Genomic DNA, 19,412 nt, shown 5'->3' with positions numbered 1-19,412 from the left:
AGGGGTCCCATGGTCTCTCTGGAAGGTCTTCAATCAAGTATCTCAACGCCAAAACCACAGATCAGAGGCCAGCCCTGTGGCCGAGTGGTTAATTTTGTGCACTCTACTTCAGCTGCCCAGGGTTCATTGATTTGAATCCTGGGCGTGGACCTAAATACTGCTCATCAGGCCATGCTGTGGGGGTGTTCTACATAAGGGAACTAGGGTGACCTACAACTAGGATATACAACTATGGACTGGGGCTTTCGGAAGGAAAAAAAAATATGAAAATTGGAGACAGATGTTAGCTCAGGGCCAATCTTTCTCACAAATGAAAGCAAAACAAAACACCAAAAAAGAAAACGACACAGATCAAGTTACAGGAAGTGAACACGCATTTTTGTGCCCCAATCATATCCCTCTCTTAGTCCAGATGATGTTGTCCTCTCTTCCATCAGATCTAGAGTTTCTTTTATGGTACATCAGTGACAAACAATAGCAGCAAGGAAAACACCAAAGGAGATGAAGGCTATGAAGTGTCCAATGAGAATGTACAGTGTGCTGGAGTGTCCTTGAGAAAGATGTGTTTCCATCAATAAGAAAATGATAGAAGCTCCATTTATAGGTTTCCTATTTGTGTGAGTATGTACTGGAATCATTACATATCTTGTCTCAAGTTCTCTCAATGTCCATAAATTTGAGCAAATACTTAATTTTTTAACATGTGCAAAAAAAAAAAATCCAAGAGAAGTGATGATGATGTTCCAAATCAAAAAGACAGTGAGGGACAAGCAGAGGTCAGAACCCAGGACTAAGAAGCTTCAACATACGTATTTTGCCCATGAGGCAAGACATTAGGGTTCTGCATGAAAGGGTACCCCCTACATCTACTATAACTGAACGTCTTTACCCCCGTCCCTTCTCACTCCACCACAGCTTCACATTCTGAGAGTTGAAGTGGAGGTGGCAAGAGTTTGCAGGATACATCTAGTTCACAGTACTGAGATTTGAAATTGCTCTGAAAAATATTGATGCACCCTCCTAGAATGACAAGGAGTAGGGTAGGTAGAGGTATTAAGGAGTGCAGGAGGGAGTTAGTAAGCATTATATCATAGATTGAGCACCTTCTCTGTGCCTGAGTTCCTTCTGGGGCTAAGGAGACTTTCACATTTGTGGCTGTGTATCTTTTCCTCAGCACAAGCCATAGAGGGAGGAATCATTAACCTAACATTCTAGTTGAGGAAATTTAGTTTAGTCACTAAAAGTGGAAGAGCTCTCAGTAGAGCCCAAAACTTTTGTCTTTCAAGAATAATGGCTCCCGCACTAGGCTCCCTGCCTGCTGTCCCTTTCCCTGACATCCCAAGTATGAGTTTCCACCCATTGCAGAGAATCTGAAAGAAATCACTATACCCAAGTTTGCTCAACTGACAAATACAGGAACTATGTTCTGAAAGCTCTTTCCTAATGAGTCTACCTCTGAGGATGTCATGAATCCACCCACTAAACTTCTTCTGCAGAACTTTCATGGCTAAGTCACCATGATTGTTGTCCTGACGGACTGACATAGCCTCCTGCCAGGCTCATGACTTTCCTTCATGTTCCATTGAATAAATTCTGTTCACACCTGCCAATTTGTTCCTTCTAAAATATCATGCACATAATCCCACTTTTCTGATATAAATATTTTAATGGCTTTTCACTTGAGACAGAATAAAATCCAGCCTTCTTCTCATTAATTATCCATGTTTAGCTAATTTGGCCCTGTCCACCTCTCTCAACTCCACCTCACCCAGCACACATCAGGCACACTGGTTCTCTGAGCCCACCAAGCACATTGCTTCATTGGATTCACGACACTCATGGTTCCATCTGTCAGGAATACCTGTCCACTGATCTTCTCAAGACTAGCTTTCTTTGTCATTAGATCACACCTGAAATGTCACCCTCAATAGGTTCTTCTATCCCACCCACTCTAAATTATCCACTTAATCTTTTTCTATCATATGACCCTATCTCAATGTATATGGGTTCATGAGTATTAAAACATTTTCATTTATTTATTAGTCATACTTTTTCTCCTACCTCCACAGAAATCTGGAATATGATCTTCATTATAACAAGATCCGTACTCTGTTTAATTTCTGGATTTTCATCTAAAGGAATATTAACAGATAGACAGTACATATTTAAAGTGTTCCTTTAAATCCTTCCCATTTCTCATCATCCTCATCCCCATAGGCCCTGATGGAGGGAGGATAAGCATCTCTTTTGGGCATTGGGTCATGGTCACCATGACCACTTCATCCTTATTAGAAAAGGCCCCTGTCCAAGAGCATGAGTAACTAAGTGCCTCTTCTGATTTCCATGCTAACCACATTCTCAAATGAAGATGGAGAATTTGGGGATCAGAGGGGGAAGTTGACCAGCCCACTGTCACAGAGCTGGGAGGTGGCAGAGCCACCATTCACATGGGAGCCCTCTGGAAAGTAGGATCCTTTGAATAAATTAAGAGGATTTCTTTCTCACCTTTTGTGGTACTTGGTTTTTTGGGTGACAGGCAAGTACTTGTAAGTAATACTAAGAACAAGGACAGAGAAGGGTGAGCCAGTGTCTTTCCTTGCCCACTGAAGTAGGACCATTCCTCAAAAGTTGGTCCTCTCTCCATCCCTTACTCTGCCATCCCCCTAAGGACCTATGGGGCATTCTGGTCCTTCCACCTGAATGCCTTGTGTAGGTTCTTCTACCCTGAGATGTGATAGTGTAAAGAGGTACTCGGATATGCTTAGTGCTGAAAGATAGCTATGATCATGAAGCATTATGTCATCTTGGGTGGTGAATATCTATGCTCCAAAACTGGTAAGTTACTTGTGTGTCAGAGGGGCTTCTGAGAAAAACATAAGGGTGACGACCTCATGCAACCTCTGATATCCCCAAACAGTGCCCAGCCTCTCCTGCTGAGTCAGCCCTGACCCCTCTCTTCATTGTCCTGGATACATAGGACCCCAACATGGGTGTCCACACAAGAGGTGGAGCAAGGTTTGAAGGTACCTTGATTACCATCCTATCTCTTCTTCTCTGTGTTTTTCATTGTTGAGATTTCTCTGGAATCCCTAAGGTTTTCTTATCACCAATAGGGTGCTCTTCAGCTACAGCTCCATGATTTAGTGTATCATAAGACACGGGCAGGATGAGGTTCCTCTCTTGTGACAGAAAGGTACAATGGGCCACTTAGGCCTGACCACTCACAGGTAGATTGATTCAAAGAGCCATAGCACCTATAGGTCCCTCTATGGGTTGGATTGCAGGGCCCAGAGGGAGGATGGCCTGGAATGCACCATTGTGGATCTTCCCTCCAGTGAGCCAGAATTCATGGGCCTCTACCTCCCTCAGTATATGTGACACGTCAAAAGAGCTCTTGGAGTTTCTGAAGAAGGTCAGGTTCTGTCCTGACATTGCCATGAGGCCCACCTGGACAGAGAGAGTTTTCTTGTATATTCCTAGGGGGAGAAAAGAGGCCTTTTCTGAGAGCCCAAGTCTTATCACACTGTCTTTGGTCATGACAAAGCATTCTCTATTCCTGCTCTAGGGTGTCCACAGTGTATGTCTTCTAGTGCCTCTCAATGTCACCTTTCTTTCTGCAGTGCTGACTGATTTTGTGTGTGTGTGTGTCTTTTCATGAACCTGCTATTTCCTGATTATGTATTGCCTCCTGACTGTATCTCCATGTCTTACTGCTCCTAGAAGCCATAAGGTATGTGGAGTTCTCTCAGATAATGCAACCAACTAGCCACTTCGAGGACCCTCAGAAAACATGGTTGACCTTAAGCCTCTAGAAACAAAACTAAGAGATTCTGGAAGGAAACATGCCACAATGTCTATAGGAACAAAATACAGAGTCCCTGAATACTCAAGTGGACATCATAGAGGAGTGTATCAAAATAATCGAAGATAGACATGTTGAAATGCTCCAGATAGAGGAGGAGAGAGAACAAAGACTAAAAGGAAATGAAGAAAGTTTCCAAGAAATATCTGACTCAATTAGGAAATGTAACATAAGAATTATAGGCATACTAGAAGGAGGAGAGAAGGAGAATGGAGCAGAAAGTGTGTTCAGAAAAATAATAGCAGAGAACTTCCCAAACCTAGGGAAAGAGATGGATATCCATGTGGAAGAAGTTCTGGATCTCCTAGATATGCAAAAAGATCTACTGTAAGGCATATAATAGTAAAACTGGCAAAAATGAATGACAAAGAGAGAATACTAAAAGAAGTAAGGCAGAAGAAAATAACCTACAAAGGAACCCCTATCAGGCTTTCAGTGGATTTCTCTGCAGAAACCTTAGAGGCTAGGAGAGAATGGAATGGCATATTCAAGTCTTTGAAAGACAAAAATTTTGAGCCAAGGATACACTATCCAGCAAACATATCCTCCAGATATGATGGAGAAACAAAAACTTTCCCAAACAAAAGCTAAGGAAGTTCATATGCACGAGATTCCCCCTACAAGAAATCCTCAAGATAGCCGTCAAACCTGGAAAAAAAAAAAAACAAAAACAGAGAGAAAGGAGTTACAAGCACAGATTAAGGAGATAAATAGACAGAATCAGAATAGGATGGCAAATACTCAATTATAGCATTAAAGATAAAGGGAAGGACAAAAGCAAAACCAGAGGTAATCTTCTCATTTTAACCACACACTCACAACACAAGATGAAATCAGATGTGAGAAAAACAGCTTAGGATGGGAGGAGGAAAGGGACTGAATTGGTTTTGACTAAGGAAATAAGAGCCCATCAGAAAATGGACTATCTTATACACAAGATTCTGAATACAAACCTCATGGTAACCACTAAACAAAAAGCAGAACAGAGACACAAATAATAAGTAAGGAGAAAACAAAGAAACACATCATAAAAAACTATGTAATTCAATGGGTAGACCAAAACACACAGGACAAGAAACAAAGGAAATGCAGAAGAACCAGAAAACGAGTGATAAAATGGCAGCACTAAGCCCTCATATATTGATAATCACCCTAAATGTAAATGGATTGAATTCTGCAATAAAAAGGCACAGAGTAGTGGGATGGATTAAAGAATGTGACCCAACAATATGCTGCCTCCAGAAAACATATCTCAGCTCCAAGGACAAACAGAGGCTCAGAGTGAAGGGATGGAAGGTAATACTCCAAGCTAATGGCAAACAAAAGAAAGCAGGACTCACACTATTTATATCAGGCAAAGTAGACTTCAAGATGAGACAGGTAAAGAGAGACAAAGAGGGGCAGTATATAATCATCAAAGGGACATTCCATGAAGAAGAAATAACTCATAAATATCTATGCACCCAACACAGCAGCACCAAAGTACATAAAGCAACTATTAACAAACCTAAAAGAAGACATTAATAATAACACAATAATAGGGGACCTCAACACTCCACTCACATCAATGGATAGATAATCCACACAGAAAATCAACAAGTAAACAGTAGAATTAAATGAATCCTGGACCAGTTGAATTTAATAGACATATATAGAACACTCTCTCCAAAAATAGAAGAATACACATTCTTCTCAAATGTGCATGGAATATTCTCAAGGATAGCACGTATGTTGGGAAACAAGGCAAGGCTCAAAAAATTTAAGAAAATTGAAATAATAACAAGCACCTCTACCAATAGCAATACTATAAAGCTAGAAATTAATTACAAGAAAAGAGATGAGAAAGAGACAAAGATGTGGAGACGAAACAACATGCTATTGAACAAGCAATATATCACTAAAGAAATTAAAGGAGAAATAAAAAATATCTGGAGACAAATGAAAATAAAAACATACCATACCAACTCATATGGGATGCAGCAAAAGCTGTCTTAAGAGGGAAATTCATCACAATACAGACTCACATTAACGAACAAGAAAAATCCGAAATAAGCAACCTCAAATTACACCTGAGTGACAAAAAGAAGAACAAACAAAGCCCAAAGTCAGCAGGAGAGAAATAATAAAAATAAGAGTAGAACTGCTATTGAAACAAAAAAGACAGTAGAAAGGGTCAAGGAAACAAAGAGCTAGTTCTTTGAGAAGATAAATAAAATTGACAAACCCTTAGCATGGCTTACAAAGAAAAAAAAGACAAAGCTCAGATAAACAAAATTGGAAATGAAAGAGGAGAAATAACAACACACACCACAGAAATACAATGGATTATAAGAGAATACCACGAAAAAATATATGCCAACAAAATGCATAATCTAGAGGTAAAGGATAAATTCTTAGACTCTCACAACCTCCAAAAGCTGAATTGAGAAGAAACAGATAATCTGAATAGACCAATCACAAGGAATCCCAATCAAAAGCATCCCAAAGAATAAAAGCCCAAGACTAGACGGCTTCCCTGGAGAAGTCTACCAAACTTTCAAAGAGGATTTAATACCTATTCTTCTCAAGCTATTCAAAAAAATTAGGGGAGATGGAATGCTTCCTAACACATTTTATGAGGCCAACATCACTCTGATACCAAAGCCTGCCAAGGACAGCGCAAAAAGGGAAAACTTCAGGCCAATCACTGATGAACACAGATGCAAAAATCCTCAAGAAAATATTGGCAACCCAAAGACAGCAATACATTGAAAGGATCATACATCATGAGCAAGTGGGATGGATACTAGGGACACAAGGATGGTTCAACACCCATAAATCAATCAACAAGATATACCACATCAACCAATTGAGGAATACAAACCACATGATCACCTCAATAGATGCAGAGAAAGCATTTGACAAGATCCAACAGCATTTATGATAAAAAGTCATAACAAAATTAGGATAGAAGTAAATTACCTCAACATAATAAAGGCCATATATGACAAACCCACAGTCAACATCATACTCAATGGGCAAAAACTGAACATCATCCCTCTGAGAACAGGAACAAGATGAGGATGCCCAATATCAACAGTCTTATTCGAAATAGTATTGGAGGTTTTGGCCAGAGCAATTAGGCAAGAGAAAGGAATAAAATGAATCCAAATAGGGAGTGAAGAAGAGAAATTCTCGTTGTTTACAGATGACATGATCTTATATATAGAACACCCTAAAGAATCCATCAGAAAACTGTTAGAAATAATTAACAGCTACAGTAAAATTGGGGGATACAAAATCAATTTAGAAAAATCAATTGTATTTATATACTCTAATAGCAAATGTACAGAAAGAGAATTCAAGAGGATAATTCCATTTACAATCACAACTAAAGGAATAAAGTACCTGGAATAAATTTAACCAAGGAGGTGAAGGGCTTATACAACGAAAACTATAAGACATTACTGAAAGAAATAGATAATGACATAAAAAGATGGAAAAAGATTCCATGCACATGAATTGGAAGAATAAACATAGTTAAAATGTCCATACTATGCAAAGCAATCTACAGATTCAGTGCAATCCCAGTCAGAATCCCAATGACACTCTCATGGAAATAGAATGAAGAATCCTAATATTTATATGGGGCAACCAAAGACCCTGAATTGCAAAAGCAATACTGATAGAAAAGAACAAAGCAGGAGGCATCACAATCCCTGACTTCAAAATGTACTACAAAGCCATATTGATCAAAACAGCATGGTACTAGTACAAAAACAGGCACACAGATCAATGGAACAGAACTGAAACCTCAGAAATAAAGCCGAACATCTATGGACAGTTAATCTTCAGCAAAGGTGCCAAGAACATACAATGGTGAAGAGACAGTCTCTTCAATAAATGGTATAGGGAAAACTGGAAAAGAATGAAAGTAGACCATTATCTCAAGCCATACACAAAAATAAACTCAAAATGGATCAAAGAACTCAAGATAAGTCTTGAAACCATAAAACTCCTGAAAGATAATATAGGTAGTACACTATACGACATTGAACTTGAAAGGATCTTTTCAAATATCATGTCTTCTCAGACGAGAGAATAAAAGAAAAAATAAACAAATGGGACTTCATCAGAATAAAGAGCTTCTGCAAGGCAAAAGAAACCAGGATCAAAATAAAGAGACAATCCACCAATTGAGAGGAAATATTTGCAAATCATATATATAACAAGGTGTTAATCTCCATCATATATGAGGAACTCACACAACTGAACAATAGAAAAACAAACAGCATGATAAAAAATGGGCAGAGGATATGAAAAGACATTTTCCCAAAGTATACAGATGGACAATAAACACATGAAAAGATGTTCAACATTACTAATCATCAGGGAAATGCAAATCAAAACTACACTAAGATATCACCTTATGCCTGTTAAAATTGCTATAATCACTAAGACTAAAAATAACAAATGTTGGAGCGGGCATGGAGAGAAAGGAACCCTCATACACTACTGGTGGGAATGTTAACTGGTGCAGCAACTATGGAAAACAGTATGGAGATTCCTCAAAAAACTAAAAATAGAACTACCATACGACCCAGCTACCCCATTACTGGGTATCTACCCAAACAACTTGAAGTCAACAATCCAAAGTAACATATGCTCCCCTATGTTCATTGCAGCACTATTCACAATAGCAAAGACATGGAAACAATCCAAGTGCCCATCAACAGATGATTGGATAAAGAAGATGTGGTGTATATATATACAATGGAATACTATTCAGCCATAAAAAACGCAGATTCTGCCCACTTGCAATAACATGGAAAGGGTTCGAGGGAATTATGCTAAGCGAAATAAGCCAGACTGAGAAAGACCTACACCAAATGATTTCACTCATATGTGGAATATGAACAAACACATGGGCAAAGAAAACAGTTCAGCGGTTACCAGGGTTAGAGGTATGGGGAAGGGGCACAGAGGAGGAAGGGAAGCCCTTATGTGGTTAGAGTCAAGGAATAATGTACAACTGAAACTTCACATTGATGTAAACTACTATGAGCTCAATTTAAAAAATTATCATACCAAAGAAATAAACACAGAAAAAGTGAAACAACTGTCTAAATACTTTGTGGTAATGTGGTTTTAAAAATGCAAAATAAGAAAAAAAAATATATATATACTAGAGGTTAATGCTAATGATAGATGCCATGTAAAAATTTTAAATAAGCTTGTACAATTCAGAAAATATGAACTAAGGATAGATATCCTTCAGTGGGATTATTATTAATGTTTGTCACCAAGAAGACTTTTAAAAGTATCTCACTTGGGGCCGGTCTGGTCGTGCAGTGGTTGAGTGTGTACATTCCACTTCTGCAGCCCACTGGTTTAGATCATGGGTGCAGACATGGTACCGCTTGGCAAGCCATGCTGTGGTGGGCGTTCCACATATAAAGTAGAGGAAGATGGGCATGGATGTTAGCTCAGGGCCAGTCTTCCTCAGCAAAAAGGAGGAGGATTGGCAACAGCTATTAGCTTGGGGCTAATCTTCCTCAAAAAAAAAGTATCTCACCATATTATAAATTAAAGAGAAAATATAACTGCTCAGGAGAGGTACAATTGTCTGGAAAAGAAATTCAGACTTATTTTTAAAAGATATTTTTCCTAATAAATCCCTGATTTAAAAGAAGAATGAACTGAAATGGAGGGATTAATAACACTGTGCATAGAAAACATACGTTTTTGATTCATTTGCCTTCAATAATTTCTGCTAAAAATGAAGATGTTTTCCTAAAGTGACACTTAGGTACGTCTTAACCTTTTCTTTGTCATCAGTATCATATGGTATTTGATGCAAATAAAATTGTCATACAATTTAGACAAAGAAGAGAGATTTCGGAGCTGGCCCTGATGGTCTAGCAGTTAAAGTTCAGCGGCTTCACTTCAGCGGCCCAGTTTCGGTTCCCAGGCGCAGAACCACACCATTCGTCTGTCAGGAGCCATGCTGTGGCAGCAGCTCATACAGAAGAACTAGAAGAACTTACAACTATGCACAACTATGTACTGGGGCTCTTTGGGGGAAAAAGGAAGGAAAAAGAGGTAGATTGGCAACAGATATTAGCTTGGGGAGAATCTACTGCTGCAAAATAAAAAAAAAGAAAAATTCTTAACAAAAGCCCCAAAGAAGTGAAATTTCCATTTTCTTGTGGTTGATATAGTTATTGTCAGTAAACCAGAAATGATCATTTGAAAAAAATCATGTCTTATTAATATAATATACAAAAAATATGAAAAGTGAAATTTTAAAATAAATTGATTAAATAAAATAAAAATATGAAGAAATCAAGATCTTGATTATAAAATATTAAAGTAGTTAAACAATTTTTAAGCTATGGATATAGACAATTTTATGAATAGAAATACAAAGTGTGAGAAGTCATTAATAAACCTTCCTTTTAAGCAGCTTTTGTAAGAAAACTTCATATTAATAAGAAGTTTAATCGTTCTCCATAATGAAAGTATAAGTTTAATAATCCCCATGAACATAGTAGTAGAATTACCTGTTTTAAAGTCAGAAATATTTACCAATTAAATTTGTAAATTTATATACGCAAGCTCTTAGAGAAAGAGAGAACAATAATAGAGTAGTGTGCACAGAAAATGCAGAGTAGACATGAGTGGCACACAGAAGTGCTGTGCAGTAATGCCCTTAGTGACCTCAGTGAGCTGTGCATGGTCCCTCCTTAGTCTCAGGTGTGCACTGAGTGGCTGGAGGCCTCCAGGTGAGCACAGGAGGGCCGTACAGAGCGATACCCACAGGTGGGATTGCTTCCGTCTATAGGAGAGTGTCCAGTGGGCCCTGGGACACCAGAGGCCCAGATTCTGAGATGGACACATCAGGAGGTGATGGTGGGGCCTATCTTCTACCCTCAGTCTAGTTATGTTCCTCCTGGGTTCACCCACATCTCACTCTGTCATTCCTACTCTGTATCTCTGCGGAGGCCTCAGGGGTGGGGTGCTCCAGGGATGGGAGGCCTCCGTCTCTTTCCACCCTCTCATGACCTGCACCCTCCTCTGTGGACCCTCCCCCTGTGCCCCTCATCTGTTACAATGTCAGATTTTTTGAGGACAGGAACCTGAGCTGACTGTGTCAGAAAGGACAGGGTCAGGGTCCCTCCCCTGAGACCATGAGCTCCAGGGGGTCACTGGGATGTGACAACAGGTAGGGAGTGGTGCTGTCTGAGCTGTAGCTCCTGTAGATCCCCCGTGGGCTGAGGTCACAGGACTGTTGGAGAATTGGGCCTGGTTCTGCTGAGCTTGGTGCTTTGATCTAAGATGCACGGGGCATCAGGTGCCCCCTCCTTGGACAGAAGCAAAGTATCCATCAGACTCCATGGCTGACACACCAGGGTCACATTCTCTCCTGAGGCCACTAGGGGGCACAGCTGCACCGAGACAGAGTGTGTCAGGGAGCTGTCCTAGAGTGAGCAAGGGTGGATGAGGCGCTGCCTTCCCACCGTGTTCTGAACTGAGAGTCCTCAGGCCTCTCTGTGGATGCTCATCTATGTCTGTCTTGTTTTCTCTGAGTCTCTCCCCACTCATCCCCTGTCTCTATGTCTCTCTCCTTCCCTGGAGACCCCCACACACCTCTTCCTGACATCACCACCTGGGGCTCCCCTGCCAGGGCCTGTGCTGGGTCCCTGACTAACCTCATGGCTCCTCACCTGCCACCAGGAGGTACAGGAGGTTGCTAGGGGCTGACAACTCAGAGGAGAAGTTGTGTCCACCATAGCATCTGTACTGCCCTCTGTGAGAGGGTCTCACAGGACCCAATGGAAAGTTGGCCTGAGAGACTCCAGTCTGGGGTTTCAAGGCTAGATGCTGTGGGAGGACATATCTCCCCTCCTTGGGCAGAGCGAATCTGTTATAGCTGACGTCAGAAAGACACTAGAGGGTCAGGTTCTGTCCAGAGGCCACCAAACAACCCTGCTGGGTCAGGAGAGAGGGCTTCCCAGACTCACCTGGGTGAAAGACCACCTGTAGATTGCAGGGGCTGATTCTTCTCAAGAACCCACTTCTCCAGTCATGGCCCCCAAGACTCACTATCTCTCACCCTTTGTGCCTCTTCCTCAGGAGCCCCATTATCCCCTCACCCCACCCACTCACCTGGAGCTCCCTGAGACTAAAGATCCCTGTCTGGCGCCTCAAAACATGAATGGGACCAGGATGAGACTTCCTCACCTGGGACCAGGAGATCCAGGGGGTCACTGAGGTGTGACCACACCTAGGGGATTTTACTGTCATAGCCATAGCATGTAAACGTCCACCTGTGGCTGAGGGTCAAAGGGCCCGCAGGGAACATGGCCTGTTAATGACCACTGGGGTGTCGCTGTGTGTCCAGGGTCCAGGAGGGCTGGTATTCTCCTTCATTAGAATGAACCTGTCAAATCCCCACCATGAGCCACACTCTAGGGCCACGTTCCCTCCTGAGGTCACCACAGGGCTCCACAGGTCTGAGGGGGTGGGTTTGCTGTAGAATCCTAGGAGAGGAGGAGGCAGCGTGTTAAATGGAGTCACTCCTCCTTCATAAACCCCAGGGCTGTGCTGTGAGAGAGGACACACCCTTGACAGTAGATCCCCTTCCTGAGGATGGAGCCTGAGTCTGGGATCCCTTACCTGTTTCCTCTTACCTGTTACCACCAGTTTCAAGAGTCACCGGGCTCTGACCAGCCAGTGCAGTGGAGATAGTAACAGTGAAATAGCCCTGCATATGGATGTGTAATGTATGGGATGGAGAACTTGGCCTTTTCCCCAGACTTCAGTGGGTTCTGTCTTCTCCATGGATTCAGGCTTCCCTCTTTATACAGAAGGTACTCCTGAGTCTCCAGGGTCCCCTGAGAGGTTTGGGGAGGGTTCCTGGAAGGAATCAGAGGGTAGGTCAAAAGACATTCCCCACCCCCAGTTCCCAAACTCTCAGTCCAGGACTGATATCCAAAGTATATAAAGAACTCACACAACTCAAAAGCAGCAACAATGACAACAAACAATCTGATCGAAAAATGGGCAGAGGATATGAACAGACATTTTTCAAAAGAAGATATACAGTTGGCCAACAGACACATGAAAAGATGCTCAACATCACTAATTATTAGGTAAAGGCAAATCAAAACTACAATGAGATATCACCTTACACCAGTCAGAATGGCTATAATTACCAAGACAAAATCCAAAAAATGTTGAAGAGGATGTGGAGAAAAGGGAACGCTCATACACTGCTTATGGGAATGCAAACCATTGCAGCCACTATGGAACACAGTATGGTGATTCCTCAAAAAACTAGAAATATAAATACCACATCAGCCAGCTATCCCACTATTGAGTATCCACCCAAACAACTTGAAATCAACAATCCAATGTAACATATGCACGCTTATGTTCATTGTAGCACTACTCATAATAGCCAAGACATGGAAACAATCCAAGTGCCCATCAGCTGATGATTGGATGAAGAAGATGTGGCATATATTTACAATGGAATACTATTCAGCCATTAAAAAGACAGAATCATCCCATTTGCAACACTATGGATGAATCTTGAGGGTATTACGCTAAGCGAAATAAGCTTCTTCTACCCTCAGTCTAGTCATATTCCTCCTGGATTCACCCACATCTCACTCAGCCCTCCCTACTCTGTATTTGTGCTGAGATTCAGGGATAATGTCCTCCAGGAGTCAGAGGCCCATGCCTATTTCCATCCTCTAATGGACGAACCCTGCCCTGTGGAACCACCCCTGTGCTCCAATTACTTCCCTCATGATCAGAACTCTGCTATGGACGGAGCCCTGAGTTGATCTTTTGAGCTCAGAAAGGACGGGAACAGGGGCTCCTCACCTGAGACCACAAGCTCCAGGGTGTCAATGGGGACTGACTACCCCTTTGGGACTTACTGTTATAGCCATAGCGTCTGAACATCTACCTGTGATTAGGGGTCATAAGGCTCACAGGGAAAAGGGTCTGAGGCTGCTCATTGGGGTGTTGCTCACTGGGGTGAGTCCAGGGTCCAGGAGGCATGGTGGTTTCCTTCCTTAGGGATGAAGCTCAAATCCAAACCATGAGCTAGAATGAAGGGTTAAATTCCTCCCTGACATCACTACAGGGCTTGGCAGGGCTGAAAGGGTGGTTTTGCTGTAAGTTCCTAGGAGAGGAGGAGGCAGCGAGCTAAATGGGGCTCATACCTCACTCATATCCCCCAGAGCTAGGCTGTGAGAGAAGACACACCCTTGAGAGCACATCCCCTTCCTGAGGGCAGAGCCTGAGGCTGGGACCCCTGAGTGTCCTCTCACCTGTCATCAACATCTTAAAGGGGTCACTGCTCTCTGACAATTCTGTGAGTCTGTGATAGTAACAGTGATATTGTCCTGCAGATATATCTGTCATGTGTGGGATAGAGAAATTGGCCTTGTCCTTGGATTCCAGTGGGTTCTGTCTGTTCCAGGGGAATGGGTTCCCATCTTTATCCAGATGGTACTCCTGGGCCTCCAGGGTGCACTTACACCAGATGGTCAGGGGCCTCCCCCAGGGGATCACAGAGCCTGGCTCAGCACAGATGATGGGTTTGGGGAGGGTCCCTGGAAAGAAATCAGAGGCTGGCTCACAGTCATTGCCCAGCCTGAGTTCCTTGGCTCTCAGTCCCAGGATTCTCCCAGACACCCTCCATCCCTCAGCCCCAAATCCTTATTCTCTGTTCCAAGATGCCTGGGGTGGCCCCTTGTCTCCAGTGAGGAGGTAAGACCTGGGACAACTGAGGACAGACTCACCTCCTTGCATTGGAGTCCTTGAACCCATACTCAGTCCTGGAAGAAAGTTCCCTGTGAGAGATTTACCTCTGAAGCCTGAGCGGAACCCTCCTCCCCATGAGCTTCCTGAGTCCAGGGGTCTCCTGGCAGACTAAGGCCTGGCTGTGATGTGGGTCCCTCCCAGAATGCAGCTTCCCCCACCCCTCCCCAAATCTCACCAAGGCAGGGCATAGTTATGAGGCTGGGGCTTGTGGTATCTAAACCCTCTGATTCTGATATGCAGATTCAGAAAACCACAGTACTTGGCAGGACACACAGACACACATGGTGTGGCCACTTGAAGGCTGGTTTTCCCAGTCACAAGGTTGTCACAACAGCAGCCCCACAGGAAGGGGAACCACCCCACTCCAGGAGCCTGGCGCTCATTTACAAAGCAGAGCAGCAAATAGATGTGACTTCCTGACAGGCCCCTTCCAGATGAGGTGACCCAGGACGTGTCCTTCTCTCTCAAAGCCTCCCTCATGGGGTCTCCATCTTTAGCCCATCCATCAGAACATGCCTTTTGTGTCCTAACCACAGACCCTGATCATCCAGACCCTGGAGATGCTTCAGGGAAGATGCAGGTTCCCTCTTCACTGCTGAGCTCAGATCAACAGAGACACACGCTCAACATCTAACTGTACAGTTCAGGTCGAGGTCGTTGTGACAATGACTGCAAAGGAGACATACAGTGAAATAAGGGAAGGAAACATCACTCCTCTCCTGCCCCTGGAATGTGAGCTTTCTTTCTATCACAGCCCCCTTCACGGACTTCTCTTTTTTCTCACAACAGCGTCTACCCTCATCTCTCTGGGAACAAGCCTCTGAGTCATTTCTGCCTCCTCAGTGTCCCTTGTTCCCTTGTGAAGATCTCTCCTCCTAATCCTGGGGTCCTGTCTTGAGCTTTAGGGGTCAATGAGTGGATTAGTGCTCTGGCTTGAGGGACAAAGATGATTTTTACTTAAATATTCTTCTATCATCCACTACCCATGTGACCTTGAGCAGTAACACCCAATCTCTGAGCCTCAGTTTCCTCTGCAGCATTTTGTCATGAGTCCCACTCCTCAGAGTGGTTGTGAGGTCTGTGGTCCTGGGACATGGGGGGGATAAATCATTGTCAATTTCCAGACCGCATTAAGATGTATGGGGCTTGAGATGTGAGAGGATCAACTGTTGGACTCCACAGTCAAAGTGGATGATTGATGCGCCCACTCAAGAGCCCCATCTGCTCCTACCACTGAGAAATGCCGTCTATAATATTTCTGAAATATATAGCTGCAGTCAGTTGCAGAGAAAGAGAAATGAAAGTTCCAAATAGACAGGGAACCACAAGAAAAAATACCAAAGCTGAGCGGCCAGAGATGCCTGGGACCAGCAAAGGATTATTAGAGGTGGAGGTTTCCACCTCTGTGTGGACAGGAGAGGGACCCTAGGTCCTCACAGGCAGGGAGGGCAGCAGGGCTCAAGGTGAAAGTTGGAAGCTGTGTTGCCCCTCCTCCATGTTTGGAGGTGGGCACTGAGTTATCTCTGCCCACTGACCCAAGACCATGGTCAGCACTGAGCCATATCAAGCATGGTGTGTGAAACAGATTCAATTCAGGATAGTCCAACATGGGCGTCTGTTCATGTATCAGTGTGAGACTCATGGTGCAGCCACGCATGCTGGGCTCATCCCTAGTCAGATGCTAAGTTTGGGAGAGTGGATGCTATGGGGCAGGGCAACTGCAATAATCCACTCTTTTCAGCCCTGAAGGTCAGGAAAGTCTTGGAGAAACTCTTTTTGGAAAATTAGGTGTGGGGGGGTGGTTAGCATCCCACAGTCGTGGACATCAAAGAGAAATCCTAATAGTGACACATGGTGTTAGGAAAGATCATCTATGGAGTTATTAATGGGGATTTTCATGTCCGAGGAAATAAAATACTAGGAATATATGAAACATTTTAATTTAAGTGTGTCTACATATCTTAAACATTAAAGGAGGAAATTGAATTACTGGAATAGCAAAAAGTGTCATATTGATGAAGAATATATTATTTTAGAGATGAATTAGACAAATATCTTAAAGCCCAAAATAATACTTTCATTTAACTTGCTCAAAGAATCTTTCCATCAAGGAGACGATGCAGCTGAAGATCCAATTATGAGGCTGGAAGACAATATTGAGGAAATTTATAAGATGCGACACAGAGAAACTGGAATGAGAAAATTAAGATGCATGGGGAATAGAAAGAGAAGGACAATGTGTACTGTGAGTTTCAGGAGGAAAGCAGTGAGAATGTCTGCAGCAGTCCTAGAGGCAAATGCTGGGCATTTTACAGAGATATGGAAAGAACATGTAAGCCCTGGGGTGCATGGATATATCAATGAACTGTGAGTCTTGACGTTTCATGGCAAAGTGAAGGAAATCAATGTTAGGTGACTTTCAAACAAAAAAAATTACAAAAGATATGGGAAAGGTACATTCAAGAAATTAATTGTGAGTGAAGAATTCTACACTCACCCAAATTAGAATTAAGGGGCAAAAGTGGAAGGGTCAGTAGAGGAAAAATCCATAAGTACGAGGAGACCTGGGGCACATCTGACCTGATGAGACTCACGTCTCACAGATTAACCTCACCACGACAGGCTACATCTTCATGAGGGATGAGGAGGGTGTTTGCGGTAGATCCTTAACCATCAGATGTATTTCTCCCCCCTCGCAGTTGGATTATACGTGAAATAAGAAAATATTTTCAAGTATCTTAATAAAAATAGAGAGTAAAAATAAGGTATTTCCAGATATACAAGGTCTTAGACATTTTACTATTTACATACTCGCTAAAAGTCGTACTAAAATATATACTTAAGCTAAAAGGACAAAACACAAACAAAACGGAGAAAGTGAAATGCAAAAGTGAGAAAAGTAATGGCAAACAAACATTGGAAAATCCTATTTTTATATATATGCACATGCACATTTATATTTAAGGAAGCGTTTTCAACACATTGGGAGTGTGATGCCAGGCCCTGCCATCCAGTGGTTAAAGTTCACGTTCTCCACTGCTGTGGCCCGGGTTCGGGGTCCAGTCCCGGGTCCCAACCTACTCCACTCACCAGCCATGCTGTGGTGGTGTCCCAAGTACAAAATGGAGGAAAGGATTGGCATTGATGTTAGTTAAGGGCTAATTTTCCTTGATCAAAAAAAGAGGAGGATTGGCAATGGATGTTAGTTCAGGCCGAGTCTTCCTCAGCAAAAAATAAAATAAAACAAAATAAAAAATTGAGGAGTGTGTATGTGAGCACATGGGAGAGAGCAGTTCAGCTAATGTGAAATGTTCTTTTCTTACCTGAATGAGAGGATGAATAAAGCATGTTCAAAATTATAAATTTAAATACTAATATTAACAATGGGGGTAACTATCTAAAATTAAAATGCAATTATATAACCTCCAAACTGGTTGATGTCATTATATAAAACAATTAAATCTTAATCAAACCAAAAGCAGTCTGGAAATTTGAAACAAAAGTAAGAGATTGCAGGATGTTTTAATCTGTAATGAACCAACACAAATAAAATGGTGGTAATACTTGAAAGTGTTCATTTATTACCAAACATTAAAAGGTTAATGGACTTACTCCAGGGTTAGAACGAAGCACATCTCCCAGAGAAAAACAGATTTATACTAACAATAAACTGTCATCCACTGCAAAATCATTAAAGGGTATTTCACATAATATTATTCTTGTTTAATAAAATTAGCATAGCTTATAAATATTCAAGATTGAATATAACGCAAAACAGTTTTATAAAACAGTATTTTGTCATTATAAATAATAAATTCACTTCAAAGATACAGAACTCATAAACATACAGTTGTCTAATAACATATCCTTGAAATAAAGAAAATATGTCAGTACATAATTGGAGATTCAAATAAATATTCATAAGATAGATTAAGAGGGTAAAAAGAAAATATTTACAAGAGAAAATGACACATTTAAATGATTGATGTAATGTGACAACCTTTTGCCTCAATTTCTGTGCCTCCTTCCCACCCTACATATGCTTGAAGTCTCCTTTTTGTCCCCTTAGTGAGAACTAGAGCCCTCTTCTGGTTCTAGGCACTGCCCTGAAGCATCCCAAAGTTCTTTTAAATGATTCTCAAATTATTTTGACCTCAGGGAAACTTTCAATCCCTCAGCGTAGACCAGGATTCAGCAAATTTTTTTGCTAAAGGGTTAGATAGTAAATATTTTCACCTCTGCAGGGCCAAATGGTCTCTCGCAACTACTCAATATGCAAGTTGTAGTGTGAAAGCAGCCACAGACAATATGTAAATAAATGACCATGGCCCTGTTTCAGTAAAATTTTATTTGCAAAAACATATGGCAGGCTGGATTTGACCCAAACGCCATAGTTTGATAACCCCTGTTATAGACCATGTCCCTCATGCTACTGTGTTCTAGTGTCAGAGTCACAAACAGGAGAAAGGTAATACTGACAGCGGGTCCTCTGTTAGTCAGTATTGGCACCTACACAATGCCAAGGTCTATGCCGCGTGTGCACATTTAGTGGTGATTAACTTAGAGTTGGCTTCTGGACTCATGCTGCTTCTCCTCCTTCTCCCAGCAGAAGAACAGCAGGACTACCTTGGCACAGGATGGCAATATTCCAAATTAGTAATTCACTTCTTTTGCAGCAATATACATGCTCTGCCAGTAAAGCCCTTAGGAAACTTGCTTGTGAATCCAA

The 19,412-nt window shown here is 42.0% G+C and overlaps 1 pseudogene; it reads right to left on the bottom strand.

Annotated features, from left to right (window-relative positions):
- Positions 1–901: 901 nt before the first annotated feature.
- Positions 902–17,780, bottom strand: LOC139085394 (leukocyte immunoglobulin-like receptor subfamily A member 6; annotated as a pseudogene).
- Positions 17,781–19,412: the final 1,632 nt, after the last annotated feature.

Source organism: Equus przewalskii, chromosome 9 (assembly GCF_037783145.1).
Source record: "Equus przewalskii isolate Varuska chromosome 9, EquPr2, whole genome shotgun sequence".
Taxonomy (NCBI): domain Eukaryota; kingdom Metazoa; phylum Chordata; class Mammalia; order Perissodactyla; family Equidae; genus Equus; species Equus przewalskii.
This window is presented reverse-complemented; position numbering and strand designations above follow the sequence as displayed.